Below are 6,646 nucleotides of genomic sequence, written 5' to 3'. Positions count from 1 at the left end.
GATATGATAGTGAAATTAATTTACTAACATAAGTAATTGTCGTTTTAACTTGGTCGATTGAACTTGATGTCTAACTAGTGCTAACTAATTCAAGTGTTCCTGCTATTGTATGTTAACACTAGCTAACTCATTGTTAATGTTAACGTGATTTGAATAAAATAAGAGTGCTCGAGTTATTACCACAACAAACTTTTCTGCTTACCTAAATGATAAATAGATCCAAATCCCCTACAGTAGCAAGCTCTTGCACCCCTCGGTCAGTCTCAGATTTAGCCAGCGTTACCTGAATTAACTTATTAATTGAAAAAAGTGACCAATGGTCTAAAATTAGGCCAAACATAGAATACACTTTTTAGAGATGTTGTTTATTCTCCCCCCCCTCCCCAAATCATGTGTTCATTGATAAGTCCAAACAACAATTACATAAGAAAAAAATATTTTGAAGATATGGCATATGGGTTAATCATTTGATTATCTATATCACTAAGATGGAGTCTTTTAATTTCAGAATTACCAGTAATTGAGGAGCAGAATGTCAGGAAGGCAGTGTAAATTTAAGGCATAGTGGAAGGAAGATCCTAAGTTCAAGGATTGGAAAGGAGAAGTGAAAGATGATGTGCACAGGGCATACTGCAAGTTTTGTAGAAAGTCTTTTGATGTCAGTAACATGGGCATCTCTGCTGTTAAGAGCCATGCACGATGCCAAGGACATCTTAAGGTTGCAGGGCAGTTAGGAGCCCCGTATAACACGTTTTATGAAAGAGCCAACAGCTTCAGCAGTTCAAACAACTAACTCACTGGAAGCTAGTGGCAGCGAAGGGTCAAGCACAGGACCTGCAGGTGGCAGCAAAGGGTCAAGCATAGGACCTGCAGGTGGCAGCGAAGGGTCAAGCACAGGACCTGCAGGTGGCAGCGAAGGGTCAAGCACAGGACCTGCAGGTGGCAGCGAAGGGTCAAGCACAGGACCTGCAGGTGGCAGCGAAGGGTCAAGCACAGGACCTGCAGGTGGCAGCGAAGGGTCAAGCACAGGACCTGCAGGTGGCAGCGAAGGGTCAAGCACAGGGCCTGCAGGTGGCAGCGAAGGGTCAAGCACAGGACCTGCAGGTGGCAGCGAAGGGTCAAGCACAGGACCTGCAGGTGGCAGCGAAGGGTCAAGCACAGGACCTGCAGGTGGCAGCGAAGGGTCAAGCACAGGACCTGCAGGTGGCAGCGAAGGGTCAAGCACAGGACCTGCAGGTGGCAGCGAAGGGTCAAGCACAGGACCTGCAGGTGGCAGCGAAGGGTCAAGCACAGGACCTGCAGGTGGCAGCGAAGGGTCAAGCACAGGACCTGCAGGTGGCAGCGAAGGGTCAAGCACAGGACCTGCAGGTGGCAACGAAGGGTCAAACACAGGACCTCAAGCATCTCTTCAGTATCAACTTTTTCTGCAAGTGAAAGTGTTCTTGAAGCAGAGGTCTGCTGGGTTATGAAATTAGTGATGTCACACTATTCATTTAACTCGTGCAAAGATGTGTCTGACCTTTTTGCAAAAATGTTTCCTGACAGTGAAGTAGCCAAGCGTTTTACCTGCTGTGCAACAAAAACTGCTTAATTCCTGTGCTTTGGCTTAGCTCTGTATTTCAGGGAAGAGCTAATCCAAGATGTTAGAAAGTCAAACTGCTATGTTCTCTCATTTGATGAGTGCCTGAACAAAGTGACCCAGACAGACAGAACAGATGGATGTGGTTGTTCGCTATTGGCGCGAGCAAGAGGGAAAGGTGATGGTTTGTTACTTCAACTCAAAATTTCTTGGTCACACTCGTGCAGAGCAGCTTCTGGAGAAACTGAAGACAAGCAAGTCACCACTCGATCCCAAGAAACTCAATGGATGGCCCGACAGTTAATAGGAAATTTTTGAAGAGAACAGGAAAACGATGGACCCAAATCTACCTAATCTGCTAAACCTGGGAAGCTGTGGCCTGCATGTTGTACATGGGAGTTTGCAAAAGGGAGAAACAATCTGGTTGGGAGACAAACTCACAGCCTTTTGGCAGCTCTTCCACGACACACCTACCAGACAAAATGATTTTGTTGAATTGACAAAAACAACCAAATTTCCTTTGAAGTTCTGTCCACACAGACTTCTGGAAGATTTGGAGGTTGCAGAGAGAGCCACTCGGTTATGGCCAGCTATACAGAAGTACATTGACAGCCACAAGAAACTACCAAAAATCAGTACCTACCTCCATGTCATACTCTTTGGTGAAGGAATCAACTGCTGACAGGCTTTTTGAAGCAAAATTGCATTTATTCGCTTTTGTTGCTGCAAAACTGAAACCATTTCTGGAAAAGTTTCACAGATGTGCCAATGGTGCCCTTTTTGGCACAGTAGTATCAGTCCACTCTGAGAAGCTTCCTGTCTTGCTTAATCAAGAAAGACATCCTGGACAAGGCAAATACAACTCTCAAAATACTGAAAGTTGACCATTGGACAACACTACATGTGCCACACAAACAACTTGACATTGGCTTTTCCACAAAGCAATCACTGGACAAAGTATCACTGAGTCTTCAGACAAGGGAACTCAGAGCAAGAGTTCAAGAAGGAATGCCTCACCTTTCTTGCCGCAACAAGCAAAAAGCTTATTGAGAGAAGCCCTCTCCTGTACCCTGCTGTAAGACACATGGCTGCCCTTGATCCAATACTGCTGGTGAACAAGGAGAAAACAGCAACACCCAAATTTGAAAACCTATTACAGCAGCTTTTCAATGCAAAATGGTACACTGCTGCACATTGTGACAAGCTACAAACATTACCTCTCACAGATGAGCCAGCACAGCAAAACAGAATTTGCTAATTTTGATGCTGTCAGAGTGGATGAGTTCCTTCGGATATATGCAAATGAAAGTCCCGAGGATGAGGACCTTTGGAATCTGTTCAAGTGCCTTTTCACACTCTCACGTGGACAAGCAGCTGTTGAGCGAGGATACTCTGTGAACAAAAAATGCTGGTGGAGAACCCAAGGGAGAAAACTCTCATTGCACTGCGCACAGCACAGGATGCTTTGGTGGGAAATTCACTTGACCATACCATTCCAAAGGCACATGTTCAGCATGTCAAGGCAGCCAGGATGTGATATGTCCAGTTCTTGGAGGATGAAAAGAAGAAGGTGGAATCTGAAAATGACCGGAAAAGGAAAGAGATTGCCACTGAAATTGAAAATGCGAAGCAGAAGCAGCAAAAGGTCTTACACAGCAATGAAATAATGCAAAAAGCAGATGAGATGGCAGAAAGGGCTGAAAAGAAGCAGGACTTCACTCTCCTCAGCAAGTCCAATGCCTACCGAAAAAGCTGAAAAAAATACTGAGGTAATTGACCTTGACAAGAGCCTCTCAGAATTGCATGAGAGAGTCAAAGGTTTCAAGTAGAAAGATGGTGAGGTTTCAGATTTGAAGCAATCAACAAGGAGTGAAAGGGAAACATAGCGGTTGTTTTATTTATTTATTTATTTTATTTTATTTTTTGCAAGAGCTGGCATACAGTACAACAGAAAACAGGGACATGTTTAGGCACATTTCTGTTGACAAAATCAAAAATCAGCCTAAAAGATACCAGGGTTGGAAAAATAAATAAAAAACAGAATAGTGTTAACTGAAGTAGTCATGACTGAGAGAAAGTCATTGAACTGTATGTTGTCAATCTGTTCAACAGTTAAGAGGAACTATTTTCATCTGTGTTGTCTTTACACTGTAACTTGCTTTCCAATGTGGGCAGAAAAATTTGCCACTAGCTATTCCATGTGAGTTATATATATATATATAAATACACACACATATATATATACACACACACACACACACACACACACACACACACACACACACACACACAGTAGGCTACATGAACAGAAAGTGGGGGCATTGAGAAAACCTGTGTGTGTGCGGGGATGTTGGGGTGGGGGGTATATACTTGTATATATATACTGTGATGACACTGAGATTATTTTGAGCGTTGCAACCGGAGATATATTAGATCAAATTAAGTAATTAAAAAAATATATTTCTTAAATAGCGGGGACACTGATTATTATTAGGCTTCCCAGAATGGCTGGGAAGTCTGTTGTTTCTGTTGGGATTTTTAGGCTCTTTTCGAGAATTTTTGACAATTTTAAAAAATCTTCTCAGAACCGGTTTACAGAAGAGATGTGAAAGTTGGTGCACATACTGCCCTCATGGCCTAGATTTACGATTGTTCTCAAGAAGTCGATCGGTATCGTTTGGCGGCCATATTGGATTTGTCAAATATTCACTCGTCTAATCTCAAACTATTATACGGATTGAATCACTTTGCATACATGGCCTTGGCAAGGTTGTCTATCAAGTTTGTTCAAAGGAAGTCGCTACATAAAAAACTCCAATCAAATTTCAGCTATGGTCAATTTGCACATATTACCTTGCTAAAGCTCAAATGCAAAACTTGTTTAGAAGTCCTTTGAGAGTTTAGACAGTGTCATAATTACTATAAAATACACAAATGAACCCATATATGCTCTCTTCAAAAACGAACTTGACCTTTGACCTCTCCTTAAGGTCAAATGCAAAGCTAGCTTATAACTCCTTACAGAGTGCAGATAGGGTCACGGTTACTATGGAACACATATACAAACCCACACGTGCTCTTTTCAAAAATTGCCTTGACCGTGACCTCTCCCTACAGTCAAATGCAAAACTAGCTTATAACTCCTTACAGAGGGCAGATGGGGTAATAGTTACTATGAAACTGTGACAGAAACACAATGATTCTTGGTTGTAAATCTTCCTCCTGACCTGTGAGGTCACTAAGTAACAAGAACAGTGTTCTTTGGACAGGCTGGTATTGTTTCCCAGGGTCGGGAAGTCGGCCAGTCTGGAAGAAGGCAAGACTCGGTTGCAAGAAGGCATTGACCCGGAAAGGAAACGACGTGGCAGCCACAGTTTGGAAAGGTGGTTGCATTTGTTTAGCAAGGGGTCATGTGTGACAGTATAAAAGGGGATGGAGAATCGTAATCTGTTCCTTCACTTTGGTTTACGTGTTATTAAACTGAGAAGGATACCGAGAGACCGCTGTACAAGAAAGCTGTTTCGTGAGTGTTTTGTACATTTGTACAACTATTAGATTATTAATATTAACCATATTGTGATAATAAACAAGTTATATTATGAAGAGCTTATCCCTAGTCACGTATATTCTGTCCAAGGCATTTCCATGTTGTAAATAACAAGCAGAGGGGGACATTAACATGAGGGATATTGAAATTGAATATTCAAAGTGTATGCAGTGTATCTTTTTCTGGGTAAAAGTCTTCATTATAAACACATAACCTAAGTGTTACAGGCTGTAGGTTAAACAAGATTCATTACTTTCACTAGTTTTCTGCTGTGCTGTCTGTATTCTTCAAATATTTTCTTTCAATATAATTGATTGTTTTGATATTTTTACTAACAAATTGCTAGACCTAAATCAATTTGCCCAGCTATTTTCGTTTCACATCAGTTATGCTTCGGGTCTTAATGTCAAAATGTCTTCTGAATTTACAACATCGACAAAAATCTTACCTGTTCAATCAGAAACATTTCATTGGTCCCCGGCTCTCCCAAAGTTCAGCATTTTGATTGGTCATCTGTCCTACCTGCTCGCTCCGGCACAGGTTCAGAGGGGCGTTACTGTATCACTACAGCACATACATAAAGTTAAAGGACAAGATGGGAATTTTGTCTGTGACGGCCAAAAATGAAATATTTACAGTGGAAGTTAACTAAGTTTAATAGAACTACCATAGGGTATATTTGCAGAAATTAACATCTATTGCCACATTCTTATTTTTCCCAGGTTTATTGAATCCTAAGTAGGCCGCTGGTGCAGTTTTGCTCATTCTAAGGTAATTTTTCCTTCTTTGCATCCTTTTCTTTAATGTGAACACCATCTTTCGACAACTTCAGTCTTTATGTTGTTGGCATTATAATATACATCAATGTTATGTTTAAAGATGGCATTAAAAAATTGTTGCAAAGTAGGAAAAATGGATGTGGTTTAAAGAGATTAAATATATATAGGATAGTAAGGTCCAGGATTCCAGTAATCATGGTGAATTTGCAAGTTTTTCTTTCCATGTGTTTCAGAGCTGAATTCTTAAAACACCATTTGGCGATTCTGTGTTCTGTGATGACAATATTGTGATTTAATCATATTCCTTTATAGTTGTCTCTAACAAGCTTTGGAAGGATTTTCCTTATTTCCAAATGCCATGTGATTTTGTATCATTTTTAATTATAAAACAATTCAAAAGATTCAAGCAACATAAGGTCAGTTTATGAAAAATAGTAGAAGTGTATGACTATACTAAATGTTCATTGCTATTAAATGCCAAAATGGCCTCATTTTACAGTTTGACAGTTAACAAAGAGCACAAAGGTAAGTTTAAAAGAAAGGACAGTAGATAAGCCAGTAGATAATATGCTCTCAACTCTTTTTAAAAACCTGGTGTAAAGGTATTTGTTTATTTTAGAACAGGGTTTATTTTGCCTGTTTTATTTTGTGTTTGTGTATGTATGTATGTATGTATGTATGTATGCATGTATATATATATATATATATATATACACACACACACACACACACACACACACA

The sequence above is a fragment of the Polyodon spathula genome, chromosome 9 (assembly GCF_017654505.1).
Source record: "Polyodon spathula isolate WHYD16114869_AA chromosome 9, ASM1765450v1, whole genome shotgun sequence".
Taxonomy (NCBI): Eukaryota; Metazoa; Chordata; class Actinopteri; order Acipenseriformes; family Polyodontidae; genus Polyodon; species Polyodon spathula.
Note: the sequence above shows the minus strand (reverse complement) of the source record.